The sequence below is a fragment of the Ostrinia furnacalis genome, unplaced genomic scaffold (assembly GCF_004193835.3).
Source record: "Ostrinia furnacalis isolate ACB-3 unplaced genomic scaffold, ASM419383v2 OfSCF1131, whole genome shotgun sequence".
Taxonomy (NCBI): Eukaryota; Metazoa; Arthropoda; class Insecta; order Lepidoptera; family Crambidae; genus Ostrinia; species Ostrinia furnacalis.
In genome coordinates this window covers 692,343-703,084 of record NW_021131370.1, presented here as the reverse complement: position 1 = coordinate 703,084, position 10,742 = coordinate 692,343, and positions in this window count along the sequence as shown.

Below are 10,742 nucleotides of genomic sequence, written 5' to 3'. Positions count from 1 at the left end.
AGGAGAATTATGCTCTGTTGCAAAAAACTTGAAAGTGTAACAAACATGAGATGAGATTTCGTATCGGAAACTAATCTCCTTCTACGATATCAACACTTTGGTAAATACAGGTAAAATTATTCCAAGCTTCATAACTGCCTGATCGACACACGATAATGACATCTAAGGCTGGATTGCACCATCTTATTTTAACTTTGACAAACGTTAAAAATCTGTTAAACTCTATACAAAAAGCACCGCTTATCGTCATAGTTACCGTTAAAGTTAGGTGGTGGCAACTCAGCCTTATAAAACTTCACAAGCGGAACCACTGACAGAAGCTAACAAAAGAAACAGCAATTTTCATCTAGATAGCCTCAAATCACCAAACAGATTCCAAATAATTGTCCAATCTTTTTAAAACAGTGTTAACCCTGAAACAATCCAGGACAGATGTATGCGCGTAGGCCTCAGGCAATCTCTTTAAGTGGCCTCCGCCGGGAACGGCCTTACAGGCCTTATTAGTTATTTATCCTGGCCTTATGGCCGCGGGAATGTGTCCTTCATGTAAATTGCATTGTTCAACTGCTGTGAGGCAGTTTTTGTTGCGTGATCATGTTCTAAAACTACGAGAAACACGGTCGTGCAAGGAATTTTTATGACTTTATATTGGGACAAAAAAGGGTTAATTTCATTTGATAACTATTTACTGCAAAAGGGGGATTTAAAAATTATAAGATTCAGTGGTTACAGTTCTACAGTGTGGCAGCCGCCACATACAAACCTAGGCATACGTGCGATATTCTGGAAAATAAATTAATAATGTTTATTACGATTTTGAAGTCCGCCTATCCTTGAGCACCCATTACCCGCACATACGAGTACAGCTTGCATAATGTGGTGTATTCGTGACCCTTTTAAGGCGCTCTTTCAATTGAAAAAACATAATTGTGTGACTTCAATAATCAATAAGTACTTTATTTATACCAGTTACCTGCTGTTGTTATTGTAATGAGACAATCTTTCAATGATCAATAAGTACGCTTTTTATACTAGTTACTGTTGGTGTTGTTATCGAAATGAAACCTCACGAATACCGATTACCAAAATCAGTTTCGTAGTAACAATTAAAGAGACGTATGGTAAACAATTTGAAACAATATACGGAAACCTTACACGACGAATTAATTAAATCAATCAACCTACATAATTAGATTGCGAACAACACATGTAAGGTAATAGGATAAATAACAATCAAAAGGCGTTTCAAAACAAGGTGATCAATAAGTTTAAGTACTTGTATCGGTAGATAACAGTTACTTAAGTATCTGCCTACAGTTTTATCGTCAAGGCATTGGCCATCATGTGGGCTGTACTTAACAATATTGAGGTCACAATCCTTTTTTTAGTTAAGGTTCGACCAAAACAACGCGTGCAGCCCGCGTGCGCGATGGCGATGGCGATACTACTGATTTCTACTGATCGTCAAGCGTTGGTTTGATCGAACCTTTATGCGGCTCAATAGAATCCTAGCTTCACAAAGACCGGTTTTTATTTATAGTTATTGACACTAGTTTACAATTCACCATTCAATCGTACGTCTATTAGATAGTATATTTTAGGGGGTGAGATCAGCTTCGTCAATCCCTTTATTATTTTACATAAAAGCACAACTTACCTTTTGGATCATGAAACCATTTTTTTTTGGACCAACACGTCGATTCGTCACTTAAATGTTCGTAACAAACTGACAACTTTTGATTTCCTTATAAGTGAGGCCCATCTAGGAATTAAAGCCAAGATCGAGAGATTTCAATCGTGTAGGTGTTAAACTATTATTACATTAAACTACTTATCTATAAAATAATTTTGTATTAAGATACTTTAATTTTACTGATAATCCGTTCAAGATTCGTTGCGGACATTATGAGTTTAGTCGTATTCCAAGCCCACGCGGAAGAAACGGGATGCAAAATTTTATAATCAATATTAATGTATTGGAATAAGATGACTGATTTAAATGCTGGCTACTGCAAGAATCCCGTGGGCGAAGATTCATGACTAGCATCGAGTAGACAGGCTCTTAAGCCGTCGCAATAAGATTTAAAATTTAAGATGCAATCTGTCTGGTTTTGACAGCTCATATCACCCTGTCAAACTACCGTTCGAAGCCGTCAACGCTTCGATACGACATGCTGAGATAAACATAAATAATGCATATAAACTTGGAGCTTACCGAACGAAAAATAAGATAAGCCGGGATTAAAAACTGGTGGAGTGTGGTGGCAACTAAGATTAAAGTTAAGAAAGTGATTGGTTTAATTCGAATAGTTGATCAGATTTTAGCGCAACGAGCGATGAGAAAACTCATTTATCTACTATGCGATCGTTACACGCCCACTCTAAAAAACATGATTTAACTTTGGAGATTAACACAACAACTTGTACAAAATAAATATCATAATCCATAAGATCTACTTATACATTTATTATGAAAGTCCCATGAACATGTTGTCGAACATTGATACGAATTTAAACATGGGTTCTTCACAATACGGGGAAATCATTGCAGTTCGGCGCCGCAACGTATCGTGTGCTTTGACTCTACGCCCGTATTCAAAAACGATGCTTGCTTAAGTGAAGCAGCAAATCGAACGCACAGTGTTGAATAAAGCTCTGTGATTGGTTCGTGTGTCACCCTGTGCGTTTTAGACTGTTAGAACGCGCACTGTTAGACCTCATATTAATGTTTGTGAATACGGGCGTTAAGTATTAGCTTTGCGTGGGTTCTTATCGCTGGCTGTCACCTGCAAGCTACCGTTCGGCGCCGGCGCATCAATATATCGCTCGCCGCGTCATGTGAGATTATCTCATTCATTAGGCAGTTTATGGAACCCTTAGTCTATATCTTTAATGTATGACCACTGTTCTGAATAAAATATGAGAGTTGTTTGCGTTTAAGAACTAGTTTTACTCTTAGGTCTGTGCTGTATGAAATAAAATAAATAAAACCAAAATAGATATCCAGGGACATGTAACTTTTTATTATGTAACTATGAATGTCAATACTTTAACGTTGCACTTCAGCAAATCTGCTAAAAAGTAGCAGTAACTTCGACATACCTACCTGCATTTTGTAGATTTTTTGGACTAGTGTGGTTTAGATTAGCTAAAGTCACTAAATTGTTCCGAGGTATAAACCATTTAAAAGCTAAATTAAAAGCCTTTGTGTAGAGAAACAATGTTTTTCTCAGTCTAATTGCCTTAAAAATAACTTCCACAGAATGTTTCGATGGCGCGAAAGATAACTTCATTCGTGAATTTTATGAGACCTCGTTAGTGGTAAAAGGTGCTTTTACAAAAATGAAGACTGTAATTACCTTTTAGTTTCGGTTATGCATTACTAATTAGGTTTTTGGCAATTTTCGACGAAATTCCTGCGTGGATGCATCGAGATAAGATAGCTCGTTATAGGGCTGCCAATAATCATAAATCAGTTATCATTTTCGAATCTGATATCTGAAAAAGTGTCGGCGAAAAATAATTGAAACGATGAATTTTACTCGTACGTAGGGCTTGTAGGGTTATGATTGCATTCCATTACGGTATTACATTTTTATATCATTATTTTCTGCTTTCGTTTAGAGAAATATAGAAGACTGCCTTCCGTTCTACGCTTCAACATTTTGAGTTCTTTTTAAGAAACTTTCTCCTCGATTTTTAAAAATAGGTTTCGAAAATCTAAATAGGTGGTAAGTTTGGCACCCCTACATTTCAGGCTTTTTATGTAACTCTTTGATTTTTTATTTAAATCAAATAGGTAGGTAGTTATAAAAAAAACATCATAGTTGAAAGCCCTCGCTCGTTACGACGCGGATAATGCGATAAGCTTATTTTGGGAATTCCATTGCAAAATTCTGAAGATAATGGCTTCGGAGCAGCCATTGTTGTTGAAATAATGTGAAGAATTTATTGGAATTGGGTCATCAACATACATCGTTAGACGTTAGGAAATCGGGATAATATGTTTAAGAAAAGAATAGGATAGGAAATAGGAGTATAATGAGATACCCATATCCCAATTTATCTGCCAACCAATTGTTAGCTAACACAACACTAACATAATGTGTTATTAATTTAGCTAAGATCTTAGTAAAATTAGATACAATAAGTCTGAGCAAGACGGTCAACAACCAATAAAACATATTCTAATAACATTTATCATAACCAACCACGTTTTTTTCTATTTATAGAAATATTCTAAAATCCGTCAACGCATCTCTACAAATCATGCCGTAACAACTTATAGCCTCAAACGTAAGATACACCAAATTACATAAACATCATGGTAAACGACGGGCAAAAGCTAGGGTGTCCAAGCGACCTGTTTAGACGGGATAGGATTTCCGAACAAGAACAAGTGTGTGTGAGCATCTCTATTTATTGGAATAAAATATGAAATCCTTGAAATCGTTACAATTTTGACTATATTTGAACACTTTTTTATATATCTCCACATTATCCTCAAAAATATTTCAAGCTTGTGCCTCTTTTCTCGTTCTTGAACTCAATATTCAGTCCATAGACACAACTAAAAAGGCAAGGGAGGCGAAAGCCCCCACCTTAACACGTTCGGTTACTTAAGAATCAAAATGTCCTTCCTTATGTATAATACATGGCTACCCTAGCCCCCGTAACTAACGAGCCTTATTTATACGCTTCCCACGTCAAGAGGGCCAAGAAAATAAATAAGATCAGATGTACATCGCCCGCTCCGAGTGAAACAACTTTTTAAGTTTTGACAACTACGAGTACCTTTTTCATTTTGTTGCACGAAAACGTGATACAATTATGGGAATTATGACTTCTTTTTCCACTTAAATTATGGTTATTAGCTTGTGGTCAACCTCTAAAGATAACCTAAATATTATATTATGCTTGTTTTAGAAATGGGTTCGCTGTGCTGGATTAGGCCTTAGGCAAATTAAGCAATAGCATAAATAAAATTTTATTTAACCAATTTTTCTAAAGACAGACAGGCACACAGGTGTGTTTGCTTAACTTAGGACATGAAGTAGTGTTCACAATAGCAGAACTCAAGTTTCCAAAAATAATTTTAATGGTTAATATTATACAATCTGATAATTATCATTCATTTCATTCGAGAAAAGATTAATGGACCAATATCGCAAATATTCATTTCGATCTTTATCAAGTATATGACTGTAACAAGTTCATTTAAAATAATATAATTAAGGGTGTCCTTAATTATATTATTTTAAATGAACTTGTTAGATATAATATACTTATAACATATACTTGATAGAGATCGAAATGAATATTTGCGATATTGGTCCATTAATCTTTTCTCGAATGAAATGTTGAAGAGATACTAAAGAAATAACAATTGAGATGTATCAAGGAATAAAAAACGTTTTAAGAGATTCTCTTCATAATACAAATGAATTTAAGCAATGTGGCCATTATAATGCGATTAGTACAACCAAAAAACTGTTGAACAAATTGAAATTAAACAAACATTTGTTACGCGTCGTACCTGCTTATATTGTAGAGTCAATATTATACTAATCAAAACCACATTAAATGTACTTAAAGTAAACATAGGCCTACATCGATTTTTAAACGATTTGAATAAATAATGTGGGTTTGGTAAAACATTTGTTTTAGTAGCGTTAATGACAAAAAGTTTTAATAATTAACTTTAAAAAAAAATATAACCGACTTCAAATGCGTGAACACAAAAAAATAACTAAAAATTAAAAATATTGCGTATAAAAAAGTTCATCCCCAATTTTCNATACTTTTTAGTTGCCGATATTTAAAGTAAGGAGCCTGTATTTTGCTAGGAAGATTATTTACACTTGGATTGTGATTGAGACTATAATTTTCCATTACAAAATGGAAAATTATAGTCTTAATCACATTAAACATAGGTACTGTCCCTCATCAGTGACAATAACAAGGACTAATCAACTAAAAAGCATGAAAAAAAATAATTTTAACAAAAAAATTAAAACCGACGCGAACAATCACTTAAAAGTAGAAAATAAGTACGTCGTTATTTATTTATTAGGACAATATACCATGATTAATATTTTTGGAGTCGGTGCTGGTAAATTTTAAACCATTTCTTGAGCTTGGCACTAAGATATGACCGACTGACAGCATATTTTCTAATTTTGGTGCTTTAATATAAATTTTGGTGTTCCCTTAATTTTGGTGTAAAGAAAATCTAAAAAACTACTGGACAATATTTAATGTCTTAATCATTTTAGAAACAGTATAAGTTTCCAATTAATTTGATCTATAATTAAAGAATAAAAATACACAAATAACAATTTCCACCAAAATTAGGCAAAAATATGCACTTGTTGAAATTCACCCATATAATTATTTATGCTTATAACCCGCGCAGATTAACTTGAGACCTGGGCCGATGACGTAATTGTCAGTGTACAGTGTGCATAAAAATCTTTCAAAAATAATTTATGATGCCTTTTCGAGTTAAATTTAAACTTTTTGAATATTAATACCTATGCCGCTGCTACGTATATGTGCTAACGACGGGAGCGAAGGTCGCATTCCAGCGGAATCTCAAGTTAATGCGCGCGGGTAGTAGTAACTATTATCATCATCATTAGGTCATTTAGTCTCTACCTACTGCATGAGAAAGACCTTCAGATATCCTTATATTTGCTTTGCTTGTGTAGACACTTACCACGCTAGCTATATGGGTTCGGGATATGTGTTTGTCTCGAATTCAAGTTCAATGCTGTCGAATTCAAGTCGAAAGGCTCTAAAGAAGTCGCTTATTTTTTAGTTTCTACAAACAACACAACCATATAAAGTCGACAGCACATCAAACTCTACATTGTTGTTGCAAAATTGGCCTTAACACAATAAGATCCAATCCTGGAAGAATAATGTCGACAAGTTGTACTTTCTATGACTTGACAACATTTTTTTTTTTGAAGGGACGCGCGCTGGTAGCTTGAGTAGCGTTTCCAGCTTCACCGGGCAGAGTGGCGAGTACAGAAGGTACTCTAGCCGTTTGGCGATCGTCGGTGCGCGTGCCGACGAGGAGGCGGGTCGACGGGCTTGGTGTGTAGAGCCCTTTAGAGGAACTATTTAGATGCTTTATTTCAAACAGTATATTGAAATAATATCTCCCAGTGCATTATAACGGGCGAATTTTACCCAGCCGCCGGCTGACTAACGTTAGATTGCGCAGATTACGTTCTGCGGGCGGAGAAATGAACTCCCTTTATCTGAGCGTTTCCTTTCTGAACGTTGCATTAAATTAGAATTCAAACGCTCAAAGAGCATAGGTTAGGATTGGCATTTCTAAGAGTAAGTAGGTACCTATATCCATGGTAAATGATAATGGAAATACGACTTAGATTATACTACTTCATTACATTCAGTTTAATAACAACCAGGTTTACGATTTCGATGAACTTTTCGCAATTAATTAATTTTTACTAAAGACTGTTAATATAAATTATACATATATTAAAATGCTCTTAAGTTAATTAAACCGAAGTAGGTGCGTTGTGTAGGCGGTTTCCAGACTGTTTGTTTCTTCTTAATTCGTAAAAGGTTTTTTTATATTTTCCTAAATCACAGCTATTTTCTTTGTTTTCCCAAACACGTGTTAATCTTTACACATTTACCAAATTCTTTCACACAAGACTCTGAGATAAATAATCGCATTCGTAAATGAATACAGATACGCATCTAGAATTCTTTCAGTACCTAAATCAAACAGAAAAAATCTTATCGCCTTTATTTATTCGAAGCGTAATTAGTCACGGGCGAACAATTCATCGGGATGATGGCATTAGGCCCGGCGAAGACGGTTGACTGTGTCCCACTTTTCGCAAGATTTCTGTCTTAACAAATGAAGTGATACGTGCTGCTTTTATTTTGATTAAGCTGAAGGAATTCGCACTAGATACCTTTATAAGATGTCAAGGAACTGAAGTCTTATTAATTCGTACTTTTGTGAGAATGTGAGACTTACTCGTAATACCTATAACATTTAACGATTTTTTGTTTGAATAGCCAACTATTAGTTACTGTTATCAGAAATGATATAGTCAACAATCATTCAAAGCCATTTAATATTTAAAATATTAATATTAATGCACACATGCTGCATTTTTAACAAACAAACGTCGCGAAGCTAAATACTTTTTTACCTTTTATAAAAGTGTTTGTGTGTTGCCATTCAAAATCATCTACCTACTACAAGTTACTACTACTCCAATCATTCTATTTCTTTAATTAAATTTTTCAGGAGACTAATCACATAGTGCGTAAGAAACCTAACGACAAATAAATCTGAATTCAGGGTTATAAATGTAGATTAAGCCTAATTGGTAGCCGAGAGTGGAATTAAGAAAATATTTATCGTGAAAATGAGAAACAAGCCCGGACCGCGGCTTAAGAAAACAAACCGAATCACGGCGACAATAAATTACTTTAGAAAAAATATACTCCGCCATGGCCAAAATAATCAACTGCTACTGCGAGAACAACGCGAACAAAAGGTAAATTGTGTTTGGACCTTAAGGTAAATTGACTTGAGTAAATTAAATGTTCAGAAAGAGCTAAAGCTGCTGGCCTTATTTGCCCGCCGACGGGCGGTTATTAAACAGGCTTTTATTTTGAAAGTATAACTTTATGGCATCAGTTTAATAATGGATTTATTTAGACCTTTTTGCCTGTTGCTCTTCTAAATATCTCTCAGATCAGAGCTTGAGCAACTAGTGAACGGATAAATAAACATAAATATATGATCATCATCATCATCATCATCATTTCAGCCATAGAACGTCCACTGATGAACATAGGCCTCCCCCAGTGATTTCCACAATGGCCGGTTGGTGGCGGCCTGTATCCAGCGCCGCGCTGCGCTTTCTTGCTGCCCCATCGGCCGTCAGTTCTGCGTACTATATTCCCTGCATATTGCCACTTCAGCTTGCTAATCCATTGGGTTATGTCAGCGACTTTAGTTCGTTTACGGATCTCCTCATTTCTGATACGATCTTGTAAAGAAACACAGAATATATTAGATATTTATGAGAAAATAAGCTATAATATCCCAATGGCGTTGGTGTCGAACTGTCGTTTCCGGACTCGCCGAGGAGGATCAGTAAATCAAACCCTGTCGCCACTAGACTGTTGTGGTGAAACCACACGTAAAACCAGCACATAAATGCTTAGTTTAAGGGCTTAGTGGGACTTAAAATGCGCTACAAATACTTAGAAAGTCGAGAGCTCCGGGTATAATAACGGGACTGTTCTCAACCCTAGTTTCCACCGCAACCCCTGTGTGTGTAGCCAGCATCTACAGCTTGACCGCCAATAAAAACCCAACCAGTGAAGGTCAAGTTTATCCCGGGGGAAGTTAAACAATATGTCCGGGTATAAGAAATGTGTATGTCATTTCATAGGTACTAACACATCGAATTCTCAAGCCACACATTGCCGTCCGAACTATTTAACTTAGACGATTATCACACTGCACCGCGCTCCGCCGCGGTCCGCGTGGCTACATATAAAGAATCCCGCGCGCAGACGCGTTGTCAGTGTGTTGTGCCGCGCGTGTTTTCTATACAAACTTGCATACAATGATTAAATCTGTCGTCCCGCGTACCGCGGCGGAGCGCGGTGCAGTGTGATAATCGCCTTAGAGCCCAATCTAGACACGCGATAGCGTGTCCAGCCAAGTTCATAAAATAGGAAGCATTGATCTATTTGATTACCGCACAGAGCATGTTCAGAGGACGTGGTCTATCTATACACTAAACACTCGTCTCCAGACGCGTCTCAAGAGATAATAGAAGGTAAACATTTGCTAAGCCACACAACGGACGCACCAGGGGCGACACTAGCCCACGCTAAGATCGAGTGGTGCCGGGTTATTGAGAAAACTATCGATATTTGAACTTCAGGTCACACTTAAAATTTTCGATAGATTCCCAACTAACAGGTGCACTAATATTGTGATATCACAAACCATAATAATTATTAAATACCCCCAAAGTTGGTCTAACAAAAAAATTTCGTTGTATAGAATAAGCAAAATCCATGAAATACTTACAGCGTACCTTAATTAAAAAACCCTTAGCCTAGAAATCGATGAAAATTAGGTTAATTAAATTACTAAAGTAAGGAGGTACTACAGTATTGGAGCAATTTAAAGTTAACTTTTCCTTCATAACATAAATTATCTCTAAAGCCTAACTAAGCATTCATTTCTCTGCTAAAATATTATCAATCGAAGCCAGTTTACTTTATTGAACATCGATATACCAGGAATACGTAAGGACATCTCTAGCACGACTCATTCGTTCCATTTCATTTCTCATCTGGTGTTTGCGAAGTCAACACGCCTCTATACGCTCTTTTTACTCGCGGCTCGAGAAAATTGATTTTGCTTCTAATTGAGCAATCTGTAGTGCTAGCTTATAATAAGAAGAGAATTACAGACACGTAATCCTAATTCTAATGAAATTAGCTTGTGAAGCCTCTGTAGGCTGAGCACGTAGCCATAGAAACAGCACTGAAACGAATTAGATTAGAGTTTCCGTGAGAAACAATAGTATCTGCGAGTATTATGAGGCTACATTTCTCTGGTTTAGGTATTCTGTGGAATCTGCGTTTAATAAAATTAAGCCAAATTGTCAATGGACTTGTAAACAACGGTAATACCGCTAATTGTCACTTAAATTATG